This window comes from Tympanuchus pallidicinctus, unplaced genomic scaffold (assembly GCF_026119805.1).
Source record: "Tympanuchus pallidicinctus isolate F22 unplaced genomic scaffold, pur_lepc_1.0 scaffold31, whole genome shotgun sequence".
Classification (NCBI taxonomy): Eukaryota; Metazoa; Chordata; class Aves; order Galliformes; family Phasianidae; genus Tympanuchus; species Tympanuchus pallidicinctus.
The window spans coordinates 2885368-2900779 of NW_026294749.1; the positions used below are offsets into that span (position 1 = coordinate 2885368).

Sequence of the window (15412 nt, forward strand, 5' to 3'; positions counted from 1 at the left end):
AAGAACTATGAATGAAGACCCAGCATTGAAAGATCGAGAAGTAATGGTTGCTTTCAAGTACGGTCTTTTTATTTAATTTTTGGCCATTTTAAGTCAAATTACTGAAGGCTGAACAGGCCATCTAGGAAAAACGTGCAGCTTTTTGGGACGATTTTTGATATTAGCCTATGTTTGGAATTTAAGATATTGACATGTTTTGTTGGCTCTATTATTTGGATGCTTGTATTCAACACATTCCTTCAGGCACTGTTTTGTCAGCAGTCATGAGGGTGATGTTTTCACGGCGTGTGTGTGTATGTGTGATCTACAGAGAAGGAAGAGGAGAAAGCATAGCTTTCCCCAAATAGGAGTCATGACCAACAGGCTTAGTAGGTTGAGGATTTAAAAAAAAAAAAAAAGTTTAATTTCCTTTCTTCCACTGGATGAGGACTGAGTGAAGTGTGACCAGCACAGGACCTACTAGGCAGCCTGGATTTTCCAGTCACTATTTTTACGATCCATGCTGAAATGAAAAATATGAATAGCTCATTACAGCTAATGAGATGAGGATATTCTTCTCAATGCTAGGAGTTTTCAGAGGGCAAGCAGGTCACTCACTCCTTGATGTATCCCTCCAGGCTGCTGCTGTGCCCCTGTTAGCTCGGCTTTTTATTGTGTCTTTGGAGTGCAGACGCTTCCCGGACAGACAACTGCACGAGGGCTGCTGATTTTCAACCAGGTAAGGTTCCCACAGCTTGAGCACAGGAAGATCCCCTTGAAGCTTTGATAAGAAGGACAGCAGGAATTTCCCAAAACACAGGAGATGTGCACACATATGTTTGCCCATCTGAAAACCATAGAGCAATTCCATACATGCTCAGTCATTACCTTTCCTATGCAACTCTTTCCAGAAATTTCTGAAGGTTTTAGCAAATGCAGCATTTGAAGTGAAGATTGAATCAGAGATCTGGGTGCTAGACATTAAAAATATTGTTGTTTGGAATGCCTGGTTAAGGGTTTCATTGCTAATTTCTGGCACACTACTAAGGTTGCAGGAGAAAGCTAGGACAAACTTTCAGCCTGGGAGAAGGGATGTGGTGGTTATTTGTTTATTCAGGAGTGTATCTGTGGTTTCCAAGAAAACCAATGGGGATGCACATGTGTATCTATGGGGAAGAATTCCCATCTCCTATGTAAAACACATCCTTCTTATTTTATGTTTACTGGGGACACAGCTCACCTGTCAAAATGCTTTGTGCTATTTCACTGTGATAGTCTCATCAGCAATAGGTGATTTAAACTTCTTTGGTATCATAGAATCACGGTTGAAAAAAACCTCTAAGATCACCCAGTCCAACTGTCCACCGACCACCAATATTTCCACACTAATCCATGTCCTTCAGTACAACATCTAAATGTTTCTTGAACACCTCTAGGGACAGTGACTCCACCCCCCCCCCTTGGCAGCCCATTCCAGTGCCTGATCACTCTTTTGGAGAAGAAATTTTTCCTAATATCCAACCTGAATCTCCCCTGGTGCAACTTCAGGCCATTCCTTCTTGTCCTATCACTAGTTATGCAGGACAAGAAGCCAACACCCACCCCACTACAACCTCCTTTCAAGTAGTTGTAGAGAGTGATAGGGTATCAGCTGAGAATTGGTGGTTGTTCAAATCAGGCAGCAGTCCATGTTGAATGCTGATTCCAGACATAAGAATCTGACTTCCCTAATACATTTGAAAGGCCTGGGCAGTGCGATGGATGTGATTTGCAAGCCAGCAGAGCCATTGCCTCTTGTGGATCACATCTAATGGCCTTTGTGACCAGACATTGCAACCCAAGCCTGCAAATCTGAAGAGCTCTTTTCTGGTCTGGATACTGTGGAAATATATTGAAATATATATTGAAAATATGAATTAAAAATAACCAGATAATGCTAGATGGGAGGCTTATAACCACTTTCTACTGAAAGTATCACATTTGTCTTGATAAAAAATAACAATGCAAGTAGAAATACAACAGGTGCTTCCAAATTGTAAGCAATGACACAGCTGAAGTAACAATGCATTTTTTCCCCATGAATTTAAAAATTCTTTGCTGGCCTTTTATTAAAGTTCAAATTAGACAACCTGTTAAACTACTCAGTGCTTCTACACTGTGCTCTAGAAAGGAGTATGCATTTTGAAAAAGAGTTTTTTTCTCTTAGTCAATCTGTTCAATCAGAGGCAGATTAATCCTTCAAAGGATTATTTAATCCTTTCAAGTGCTTTGTGGATGATCATGACCACTGTTACTTAACAAACTGCCTAAATTCACACCTTCTTGTGGAAATAGATAGTTACTTTAGACAGACCTAGTGACAGTTGGGTAGTTCACAGTAGAAGGAAGCTGAAGAAGTTTTGCCTAAGCTTTCTTTTCTTTTTCTCCTGTTTGTATTTATTTAACACAAACATCAGTTTGTATAAGCTTTATGTAATTGCACCTTGCTTTGCATTGCAGTGGCCTGCAAACATCACATTGCTGTGACTCAGCAGAGGACCTTTTTCTGGAGAGGCACTCCACCTGAGGTGTGTTATCTTTGTTATCTGTTCTTGACAGTTCCCTTGCAATCAGTGAAGTGTATTCTTTCAATTCGAGTAGCTTGTTTAAACTACTTATTGCTTAAGCTAATTTATTATTTAAGCTAATTTATGCTAATTTGAAGTACCCAAAATAACAGCTAACAACTTTCCCATAGATTTAATGAAAAATATTTACAGCATCAGACTGTAAATTAAATTTAAAGCCTTGGCAACAAATACGTGCAAATGTGTCAATAATGCTGCACAAACAGCACAAACTTTGCCTCTAGTAATATAATAAAAACATGCTTAGTTTCAATAAAACTGAATTCAATCACATTGAAACCATCAGGACAGAACGGGCTGAAAAACAATCCTTGATGCCACTGAGAGGAAACACTTGTATTTTTTTTTAATTCAAAGTAGAATGAAAAATTCTATATAGCCTTGAAATTATACTTTGAAATTATGAATAGCCATTGCAGAAAATTACGACGTGAGTGTATGTATTTGTTGGTGTTGACTTAGAGAGGTCTTTTGGCTCTTCAGCGGCTCACAGCTGGAAAATGTTTAGAGATAGGCAGTCTTATTAGCTTGTTATTAGTTTCTCCTATCATGTCTCATGGGTAACATCAAAAATACAATACTGCTTTATTCCCCTTTGTCACTCCATTAGATTTCCACTTAAACTGCCATTCTAGCATGAGCTCTTAAACAGAACTTTGATTTGCATCTCCTCCTGTACTATAGTAAAAACCGTAAGAAACATTACAAAAATACAAACATAGGTTTGAATTATGACCATTTTTAGATGATTCAATTAGCTGCTAATAGGTGTTCACAGAGGTATGTTGTAATGGGAAGTCAGGTTGTAGTTAATGGTTACCATAAGCTGGAACGGTGTTAAAAACAGCCATCCTGTTTAGCTCAGCCATACAATCAGAGCTCTGTCTTTGGAAGTTAGTGTGGAATACTGAATAGGCAGAACCTGGGCTTTTGCTGGTAATTTTATTACTTTTCCTCTAGTGCTCAGTTGATATGAATAGGAATGGCTCTAAAGAACCATGTAAAGAAGAGCCCTATTAACCCGTAACAATTCTCTTGAGGAATTTTGCATCCCTGTAGGGTGCTTGTTACTGCAATTATGTTTTCCATTATGGATTTTCTTTGGAATGTGCAATCCACGTACAAAAATCAGATAGCTGTGAGTATGACTTAGTTCATCGCCAACATAAAGAATGAGCCCGTTCATGGCTTAGGATTTTAGAACACAGGTAACCACGGCAGAAGGCTAGAGAAATGGAAAAGAGTCTTGTCATCTGATCTTTCCATCTGTGTTACAACTCAAAGATAATTTCACAATTCTGTCCAAACTCGTGCTACTGTATTACAGAATGTTCTTAGTCAGGATATTAAGTGACATCTGATTATGAAAAGGAAAGGATAATACAGGAAAAACATACAGTGTGCAGACAAGCCAAATATACAGTGGTATTAACCATTGCAGGCACGTTCACATATCAGCATGTGTAAGTAAAGCGGGGGAGTGTCTTGCAATATGTCTGGTATGTGGATCTGCTGATCCAACTAATTAATATTTATTTTTTGTATTATAGCATCGTCTAGAGACCTTAATTAAGGCTCCACTGGGCATATTTCTGTATGTGTATAGCAAAAGGCAGTCACTGACCCCAAAGAGCTCCCAGTCTATCCAGATGGCATAAATGAACAGGAAACTGAGACAGGAGCATAAGCTAACACTTCACCAAGGAGTTGCTGTGAGTGAACATTAAGTGAGGCAGCTGAGCTCCATCGATGATGCACAAAACGAACAAGGCATGTAAGAGAAGATGTGGTAGCAGATAATATGCTAAGTACTGATCCATGACAGGGGAAAGCTATAGTTCTCAGCTCTTTCCCAGGCAAGGCTGTGAGCGCAGAGGTCTATTTCTGGAAACAAACACCACTGCCCAGACTCCAGATGTAAACTGCATCCCTGTGTTGGAGAACTGCTGAATGCAAGGTCTGCTGATACACCAGAACCTCCAGACCTCTTAAACAGCATTCAGCAGTGAGAGAGCTTCTTTCTGAAGATGAGAAGAAGTTAGGTTGTTTCTCATCTCACATGGGAAAGACTGAGAGAATGGGGATAGGAAGGTCCCCATCCAGTCCTAGCAGTGCTCATTCTCCCTCCAGATATCATTCCTTCTCAAAGTCCCTTTACAGGAATGCAGACCTTGGGCAGCTGAGGAAAAACCAGTGGAGGACCTTACAAGCTGGAAAACATGAATATTGAGATAAAAAGCTAGTGAGTGAATCTTCCTGAGGCAAGAGGGAGAAGGCTGAGCAACATGCCTGAGAGGCAATTTGACAGGGAGGGGTTAGGCCTAATTAATCGTTGGGTTGAGGAGGTGGGTCAAGCGACAAGTGTTCTACTGAGCGTGCCTCAGGCTGAGTCTCCCTTTCAACACATGCTTTATTAATACTCAGAGAGCAGCGGCTCCCTGTATGGGGAAAGAGTGGCTTGGGAGTGGTGGAGTTCTTCTACTTCCTTTCCTTAAGCAAAAATGCCCCATGCAGGCAGACCAGAGGAGCTCCTCCAGTTAAAAGACATTCATAGGCAAATGTTTCAGCTGTGCTATTTTAAGCTACGAAGGGCCTTCCAATAAGTGACTGAGTTTGGTGAAATGCTGTTGTAAAGTAGGAAGATTTGTTAGGAAAAAAGAAGTAAGCTCTCTTAAGCTCTTCATTGCGATGATCATATGCAAAGCAGAAGGATATCATATACTGCTAATTTAAAGTCAGTGAGGCTCTGTTCCAAAGTGACTTAAGACAGTGTTGTTTTCTTCCATTGAAAAGCATAGGTTTGAGATGCATGTGCTTTGAAAGGTGCTGGTTCTTCAGTAAGGTGCTATTACAAGGCAGCTACTAATCTAGCCCCTATTGCTAGGGACTGGCAGAACTTCCATCCAGCCTGCTTGTCTGGCCAATATTTGAGATGCAAGCAAGCTATGTGTATGTGAAGCTGAACACTTCTGATTGAAAAGGAAAGCTGGTCTGCAATAGGTTGCATTTCCTCCAGCCTTTTGAGTGGCAGATAGAAAGAACTGGACCAAAGCTCTGAAGCAATAGCAAAGCTCCAGTCTGTTGGCAACAACTGGCTCAAATGAGCTGTGAATGCTTTCACCTACCTGAAGAAATAGAAGCAGCTGGAAGATCATTCTGCTCACTGATCCTGCAGTGAAACTGTTTCCTTCTAAATTTTTATGTGGGGACTTTTGGTCTTGTTGCTTCATCTCAGTGTCACTCAGCATGATTTTGGACTTAGTGATTTGGAAATGCTTTTGTAACTTGTAGGCTTACAGAGAACACAGAGCACTCTGGAAAGACTTCATGGGAGCATGTGGAGATTTTCAGAACAAAACCCAAGAAAGTAGTTTAGCTCTGTGAATGCTGAGAGAATCCCTTACAGCTCAGCAAACTCCACAATTGGTTTCATGAGGGATATCAAAGCACTAGATGCTTGGAGGAAAGCAACTGAAAGGGTGAAAAGAAACAGAAAACCCTCAAGATAGCAACAAATGTCAGGGAAGTTCTACTTATTTAGCCTTCAAACAAATCACTTGTCACAGGCTGAAGCTACCTAAGGAGGATCAATAACGGAGAATGAGGTATTACGTAGTTCAATAGGCATAGACGTAACAGAATGTGTTGGCCAGGAGTTGAAGCTAAGCAGCTTCAAACTGATACACAGGTGTGCATTTTTAACTGTGAGAATAATTAACCATTGGAACAACTTACTAAGAATTGTGGTAGATTTTCCATGATTGCGTATTTATTGTGGTTGTTGTTCAACCACAGCTATTGAACTTGATGTATGAACTGCTTAGCATAATCTTACAGTCTACGTTGTTAAAGATGTCAGACAGAAAGATTTTAGCTAGTTCCTCTGGCCTTAACATCCAAGCATTTTTGTAGGATGTGGAAATTTATTTTCTCCATCCCAGCACAACAGCCACAGGCACTGACAGGGTTGCTGATGGTATTATGGAAAGGCTTGTAAGAGTCTGAGTCTCCAGGCATGCCAGCTCAAATCCAAACAGGCTAGACTGAGAGTGGACTGTATTGAGCACAGTGTTGAAACATAGGCTGCATTTAATCATCTTGCTCCTAGATGGGTGTGCCACCTGCAAACTGGAGCTAAGTAACCTGGATCTCGAAAGACAGCGTCATCCTTGTACAGTGGGTTTAGAGTGAAGTCCTCAGAAATGAAGTTGGCTTCACAGTGTTTGCTCTGTGTCATGCAGCCAGTGCTGCTGAAATAAAGCTACTTAGCTTTTGGTAGGAAGGATGGGGCATGGGGCACTAATGATCTTTGTTAGAAAAATAATAATTTCATGCTTGGGTCCCACTTGTTTGGACTTCATACCTTGTCTTTTTACACCAAAATCTCATTTATTGCCTTTTAAGGAGAACCCTCAGAGCTTTTGACATCCTTTGAGAGTACTAGAGGGAGACTAAAGGCTGTGGTGCTCATGCTGCCGTCTCATTTTACATATACACATATCTTCAGAGAGGTGATATTTGAAAGGGCAAATAGCAGAAAGTTTTTGAAAGCAAAACTGCACAAGATTACATCTTACAGCTCAGATTTTCCTTTGAAGCCAGAAAAATCTAATCAGCAAGAATCTGATGTTTTCTTTCAGTTGCCTACAGTGAGGAGAATTGTACTCAAATGAGCACTGCCTGTAAAATTGAACTCATGCCAATCTGAAGTAGTGATGGTGGGAGATGCTCTCATGAAAGCCTCTATCTGTCAGGCTGAATGCCTTTTAAGACACATTGGTCTTAGTGGCCGTCTAGAAATGCTGTGGGGCCACAGTAACAAAGTGGAGATTTCCCTTGAGGATCTAAAGCAAGCAAACCCACACATGCAGAAGCTCCCTCCTTTATTCCTTTGTGTTACATGAAGCCAAGGTCTTGGAGAAGAGTGGGAAAGACCTTCCTAAGGCCACAAGAGGGCAAGTGGCCTGCCTTTGTACTGGAGTTTCTGTGGGTGAATTCTGAAGGATTTTTGTATCTTGGGATTTGTATCAGAAGTGAGACAGCTGGAAAAAGAATTGGAGCAAAAATGTTCTGATCAAAATAGTTACGCTTGTGAGGATGTTAAATCTTCTTATAGTCATCTATGAAATCAAAGACTGACTTCCTTTCTAGGTGGAAACTTGCTTCCAGCAGATGGGGATGGGAAGCTGAGGACTGACTCTGATTAAAAAAAGGATCACAATTAAACGTCATTGTCAAGAAGAGAGGCTTGCTGAAATTGAAGAGATTTATGTGTGAGATTTAAAGTGTCCATGATGTTGGAAGACTACACCAGAAGGAAAGTTTGTTTGATAATTACACTGGGAATACAGGAAGGAAAGACTAATTCCTGTGCTGTAAGGGAGGCACGGGTTGACAAGTAGAGGAGAACTGCATGAATCTATGTAGAATTATTTATTAAGGAGTTCCATCGAGGTGTGTATGGCTGTGTGCAATTCAGTGCAAGAGAAACATGTGGAGATGTTGAGTATGAATTCCTACTGCCTACAGGGAGGTAGAGAGGAAGACTGATCATGTGTGATTAGACACTGATCGCTGGCTCTCAGGAAACAGGGGGTCAGTTCCTGCCTTGGCTGCACATTTCCTAGGGCCAGACATTTAATATCTTTGGTCCTGGTTTTCCATCTGTAAAATTGGAATAACATTTCTTTTGGCCTTATTTGTTTAGGCTGTGTGATCAAGAAGACTTTTCTCTCTTCCGTTATGTATGCAGTGTTTAACACAATGGGTACCCTGACTCTCCTTCTGCTTACTCAGTGCTGTGCTGATATCAATGTGAAAAAAGGGAGGGAGAAGCTGGAATGAAATCCTAGTTATCAGGAGAATCTTTGCCACTGTTAAGGCAGAGGTCTGTGTCCCATGACATGGAGAAGCATGGAAGAAGATTAAAGCTGAAGATAGGGAGGGAGAAAAAAGATTGGATGACAAAATGGCTGAAGCTGAATGCTGGATTTTCTGAGCTCACTGAGGGTTTTGAGGGAGGTTATGAGATTCTGAAGCATTAGCTGAGGTTCATAGCACAATTCTTGTGCAGCGTAGGTCACTTATTTAATATTATCATAACGGGTCAGGGATCACACACCGTAGGATGCAAGGAGAGTGAGCAAGTAGTGCTGTCCATCAGGCAGGGGTTTGGTCCTAGGTTCAGTATAATTTTCTTGCCATGATTCTTTCCCCACAATATGGCCCTTACTGTTTTTAGGCAGCTCCAAGATGGTGAAGTAGAGTGAAGCGCATGAGGTGCCTGGGATGAGACTTCCTATGCACACACAAACCAGAGAGCACTGGTTAGATATCTTGCACTTTTTCCAAATTAGACTTGGTCTATATTGTGGGATTGGCAGCTTCACAGGGGAGTTATGTGATGCTCTTATGTGGAAAGATTGGCAAGGGAGGCATGGAAAGGAAGAGCGTTAACAATAGCATCGTTCCTGGCGTGCCTGGACCACTATTCTGAACAGTGCAGGCTTCTTCTGAGGCTTTTGCACAGACAGGAGTGTCTGAGAGTCTCACATTAGATGCACCGTTGTAAATAGTGGGTAACCTGCTTCATTGTGTTCTTCAAAGTAGAATGGAGAGTGGTCTGCCTACTGGGCTCTGCCAGTGTGTTTGGGTTTTTCTGGATCAAGAGACTGACCAGTGCAGATTCAAGGCATATTTGTATTTGTTGTTTCTAATTTGTCTAAAAAACACATGTACCAATGGTTCTTCCAGATCTCAGTTTGAAAATGAAATATACTGTTCATTTGGATGAAAAAAAGAATCTTGGGGGAAAATATGAAAGAGAGAGAGAGAGAATTTATTACTTGGATATTCCAAAAGTGGCTTTTTCCCCCTTTTTCCCTCTCTCTCTGAAATACCTGCCCAGTTATGAGCTTGAGAGATTCAGGACTTGTCTACACAGGGAAATTTATCGTCCTAATTATGCCAGTATAATTAGGCTGATAAATTTGCCTGCATATACAAGCCTTAATTTTGAAAGCTCCATTGTCTCCAAACACAAGTCTAGTGAGCAGTTGTATTTTAGGCCCCTGAGCTGTGCTTGCCAGCTGTGGGCTGACTGCCGAAGTCTTTGACCGAGTTTCCTCATTTCAAAGCAGTGGGTCTCTTTGGATATTAAAAGTCTGCATTAAATTAAACAGGAAGGTATCAAAGGAGTCATATTTTGCTGAAGCGACTTGCAGTTTCTTGTGAAATGCATCAGCTGGGGTGTGTAGGTCACTGCTGCCTCCTGCTTGGTGAAATGTCAGACCTGCTTGAATCTCTGTATCTCAGATATTTGTCTTATTTGTGCAACCAGGACTGTGATTATGGACCCCTGTTTAGGAAAGACATGGAGAATTCAGATTTTAAGGTGAACACACAGAGACAGGCTTTTCCTATGGCATTGGCGCACTGCAGTCGTGTTTCCTATAGTCATATAATGGGTACGTGTTTTTGCACATAATCGCAGAAACATTGCCCAAGAGGTAGGAAGACTCTTTGGTGAGTTTTTAGGAAGAAAAAGATGTATACAATTTTGAGGATAGTTACCTCTTTCCCATTGTGGTTTTGTGCAAAAATGTCTTGGTTTGCATATGCAATAAGCTAGACAGATGTGAAGCTGGGTATTTACAGAGCAAGTACACAGGATGGTCTTATGGCTCAGGCATGATTGCTTCTCCACAGCTGTGTAAGAAAATGAATACTCACATGATCTAGGCTTCATTACAGAAAGACTGTCTGAAATAATAGCTGCTTCCTTCTCAAAAATAGGCATTGTTCAAAAATATAGGGTTGAGTTGGCTTGCATGTGTGGAAGTACCTTGCCAGTGGTTGCTTTGTGAAGATTTACGTTTCCCTGGGAGAGAAACAGTAGACATCTCCTCAAGGAGCGTGGATTGATGTCAGTAGAAACAAGATTCTAGAAAGTGGTGATTGTTAGAACAGCCCTGAGAAAAGAGGAACCTCTCAGCACAGCCTAACTTGACATGACCCTGAACATTAGAGTGTCAATCCACATGTGTGTTCAGTTTCCAGTGTGGGTATATTTGGGTGTATGAGTGTGTGTGCAGAGCTAGAGGGTGTCACCAAGAGCATTTGTGCTCATACAGTGCTTGCATGGAGCTGTGTACCCTCAGTTTGAAGAATTTGGTCTGTTGAGTATCTAATTCATCTTCCTGTTGATGTCTACTAAGTTCCTGAGGACAGATTCTGGATTCTTCAGAGGAACAGTTTGTATTTCCAAGCCCATCAAACCTGGTGTTCTTGATATTTCAGGAAAACACTGGAGTCTGGTTGTACTGCAGAGAGAGCAGGATTTAGGGAGGAGCAATCAAAACTTGGGCTCTTGATGGGCCAATCTCACAGCATTGCAAATCAAGCCACATATGGGCAGCAGGAGGAAAGGGTACATGACAGTTTCGTGTCGGGTCTTCTCCAAATTCCAACAGCAGGCACACTTGATTCCCCTTCCCTTTTTCAGGACCTGATGTTTTCATGTTTTCCGGCACTGAACAACATAGGGTGCCTCTGGGAATGAAAAATGTCAGCGTGACTCTGCTTTTCCTGTGTTGCTGTTCCAGCTCTAATGCACTTCCAACTCTTCTTGAAAGCACAGATCCCTGTGTGTAGATCAGGGAAATATGCATTGAGGCTGAATTTCTCTGTGTGTTGCTCTGCTGGTGCTAATGGTGGAAAGGAGCCATCAGGCTCTATTTCATTTGTGAGCCTGCAGGAGGGTGCATATTGCCCACCAGTCATGCACAGACGTGAGTTGTTATTGAATCAAGCAGGTCTATGAGTTGCAGACCTGGTTGCCCCATTGCCTTGCCAATTTCCTCTATATGCTTGTTTTTGCAAAGCCTGTGGGGACTTTGTGCTCCAGCATCATTTTCCCCTCTGTCAGACTTGGTTGAAATTGGAAATCAGATTGAAAAATTAGTAGGGAGACACAGACACACATACCTTAAACATCCAGTGCATGCATGATTCATCCCATTACATTTTTTGGTGCTGAAAGATCTCACTGAGATGCAGACCCAGAGAGCTCCCAAATGTCCCAGTGAGAGCAGCAGGACAAGTGGAAGATATGAAGCAACATGAGTCAGGCAGGTACAGAGGATAATGTCACAGAGCTGCCAAGTGGCCACTGGGAGCTGCTGCTGGAGGGGACCTGGGTAGGTGGGTGGGTATGGGTGAAACCTTCTCACCCAGTCTGTGTGGGATGCCTGCTGTCAGTGAAAGATGCTTGGCTGCGACAGGAGAGGGTGAGTGCTCTTTGGAGTCCTGTTCATCTTTCTAGTATGAGAAACCCATTTCGTAAAGAAGTTGCCTAATCTTGCTATGCCATTTTCCTTTGTCCGCTTATCTGGCATTTCCTAGCCATTGATGGACAAGTAAAATCTTCCTGTTGTGACGGTGTGAAATCCTACGTATGCAGGCTGGTATGCAGAGCTGACACAACACGAGCTCGCCTTGCTGGGGCAATGTTAATGTGCCTTAATGACAGAAATCTCCAACATAAGGTGCAGCAAAACCTTTTTCACATATCAAGACACTGAATGGAAGTTTGAAGAATTTCCTGCCATTTAGAAGATCTTCTTTCTCATCTCTTTACATACTGTCAGTTAAGGGCCCCATTAATGATCTTTGGTTAAAATGTTTTTTACAGTCTCCTCTCCTCTCCTCTCCTCTCCTCTCCTCTCCTCTCCTCTCCTCTCCTCTCCTCTCCTCTCCTCTCCTCTCCTCTCCTCTCCTCTCCTCTCCTCTCCTCTCCTCTCCCTTTTTGGACTTTCTGTGTCTCTGACTGTGATCCGCAAAATTATATAAAATAGGAATCCCAATCCTCTAAAGAATTAAGGTTATTTTGTTTGCCAACTTCTTATAAACCTTATAAAGTTTGTATTTACCTTCAAAAAAAAAACACAAAAAAAACAAAAAAAACAAAACACTAAAAAACAATTAGCACATCTGTAGGAAGGAAAAAAAAAGAAAAACGTTTTCAAACAGGATAGCAGAATATTAAATATGCTTTTTTTTGTGTGTAAAACCGAGCTGGGAAATAGAATAATCACCTGTCAAGGCATTTAGTTAACATTTACTGTTTAACATCTATATCTCTGTACCAGACAGGTGTCCCACAGGAGTGAGGCTTCCTTTGTGCTAACAACTACAATACAAACACACAGTGAGAGACAGATACAGGCGCAAACCCATCACAGGATATGTATCACAGTAGTAATTTAGCACCTATTCTCTGTAGTCTTAAAAGCTCCTCATTTTTTTCTCCTATGGTCAGTTCAGGGAAGATCCTTCCCCAGGTAATTCTAGAAGTGAAGTTAATTGTACGGCATACTGATGTTTTACTGAATAAGTGGTTTGAAGTTGTGAGTTGTAGCACCCCAGTAGCATTTCCATCCTCTACTGCATCAGTATAGTATAGAGATTTATCCTTCCTCTGGATGCAATAGTATTTAAGGGCTCTTTGAAAATTACACAGATAAATAAAAGTTTCTGCATTTGGGCTCTGCAGTTGTCAAACCTATTCTCTGTGTCAGGCTGAAAAACTAATTTTGTGAATCCTTTATTTACGATAACTTATGAACTGAGAGCTCATTTTTGATAGTATTTTTGCAATGAATCAGTACTGAAAATCACAGGGAATCCTGGCAATTTTAACTGAACTTTCTTAAACGTTACGACTCATGAAAAATTTGACAAATTATGCGATCTTGTATTTGATAGCATGTCCTGGGACTTTTTTAAGCTCTTTACAGCAGTCTATTCATTTTAACTCTGTTTCAATAATGTTATATATTTACTTTTCCAAGTGAAATGTGCTATGCCCTATAAAGTGTATATCCCAATTTATATCTGTCAGTTTGAACTCGTTTAAAGTTACAGTTTCACACTGATCAAATGATTTTCTAATAATGTGATTATTTCTTAACAATTGTATTTGAAAGACACTTTGAAACAGTTAAACATTGTTCCTATCAGCCTTCTGGAAAAAGAAAGCATAATGAAAAAATGGCACTTGTGCTTTGCTGTTTTATACTGTACAACCTTGCAATGTATGTGCTGTTTTCCCACTGCTTTGCAGTTTATAATATTCCTAACTGAACATTTGCACCCAACTTCTTCCTTGTGGCTGTAGATTGTACTTTATTTTATTATTTCGCCGTTTTGCCATCCGTAACATTTAGCCTTCATCTGTACAGCTTTCCACAGCAGCCAATGTGTCACATAACTTTTCTTATGAGGCTCCTGAAGTCCTGGGGGTCAGCCTGCAAAGTGAAAAATGCAGAGATCTAGGAATGGCTCAGCCAGCTGAAAGTTACGGGAAGGGAAAGGCTCCAGTTTCACTGAAGGAAAAAAAAAAAAAAAGAAGAAGAAGAAGAATGGCTCCTTTCAATGCAGACGGAGGCAGTCTGGCTGAGAGTCAGTGAGGTTTAAAAATCCAAGAGGTCCAATAACTGAAAATCTGTATAGATTCAAAGCAGTGTTTTAAATACCGCACAAGTGTAGATAAAAAAAAAAAAAATTTAAAAAGCATGTGATGGTTTTTCCATCCTCCTAGTGCACATAGCCAACCGTGTCCCAAAACCAGGCAGTATTTCTTCCCCTTAAGACCCTGAGCACATGTGTCTAAGACCTGTCCATTTCATCAAAGAATGAGAGTGAAGAGCTCCTGTTGGATTGACCCCTTTTGCCACTTTTCACTGACTTCTTGTTTCCAGAAACCCCAAAGTTTCTACTGCTACTTTGCTGAAATAGGAATGTTGCTGTTATTGTAACACTGATGTTCAGCTAGCAACCCAGCAGCAATGCCTTCACTGGCATCACAAGTGTTTTTACTTCTGGTGGTAATGGTTGGTGATGCCCATTTCATGACAAAAGAAAAGGCCATGGGGTCTAATGAATGTGGTGCTCAGGAACATGATTTAGCAGAGGGCTGTTAGAGTTAGGGTAGTATGGTTAGGTTTCAGTTGGACTTGATGATCTTGAAGGTCTTTTCCAACCTGAGCAATTCTATGATTCTAAGCTGCCTCTCCTTGGGTCCCTCCTGCTGTCTGTTTGCCTTCCTCTTTCTCTTTTTAATGCTCCTATTCACTGTTCCAGGTTCTCCCTGTAGTCCCAGACAGGCTCCAAAGCCTTGTATGAAAACGCAGGGAGAGGGCAAAAGATCAGTGAATAAAAGCACTGAGTACTTACCTCTTAGAGCCTGTTATACTGTCAGCTCAAAGTTAAAGTGCAATAAATCTGGTAGTCTCACGTTGGTCCCCTGTGTGCTGCAGTCCACCTCATAAAACTACTACATAATTAAGTACAGTGCAGCACAATTGGCAGTCTCTGCTCAGCGAAGGCCCAGCAGCGAGTGCATAAACTCACTGCCGGTCCCTGAAGGTGGATGTTTGAGGTGCTGGGGAGTGGGGGCAGGTGCTGGCAGCCAGTGCAGCTTTCCTGTGAGGATGGGGCAGCTCGGCCTTCCTTCTGCCAGTACAGCAGTACCCCGTGCTGTGGGTATTTAAACAGAGAAAAGAGGGGAGCAAGCAATATGGGTGATGCTGGGGGGAGAGGGAGCAGCCTTGTGGCACAAGAAAGACGGGCATCACCTGCTGAAGAAGCTGGGGTCTCCTTCCTAGACAGGAAAATGCCCCTTATGCTCTGCATCTGGATTATGTGCAGAAAGGCAGGGTGCTGCAAAGTCTCTCCATTTATGGGCTTTGCACCCAACTTTTCTCTTTAGCAGAAGGACCCGTGTGACTGCAGGGCAGAGGATTGTG

The 15412-nt window shown here is 41.6% G+C and overlaps 1 long non-coding RNA gene across 1 annotated transcript in view; it reads left to right on the forward strand.

The window, feature by feature from the left end:
* Positions 1-14326, forward strand: part of LOC128087921 (uncharacterized) — a 32510-nt gene extending 18184 nt beyond the window's left edge. The window contains exons 4-6 of the long non-coding RNA XR_008210074.1: positions 618-718; positions 2479-2546; positions 13847-14326. This is a non-coding gene — a long non-coding RNA (uncharacterized LOC128087921). The remainder of the gene's footprint in view (positions 1-617; positions 719-2478; positions 2547-13846) is intronic.
* The last annotated feature ends 1086 nt before the right edge of the window (positions 14327-15412 follow it).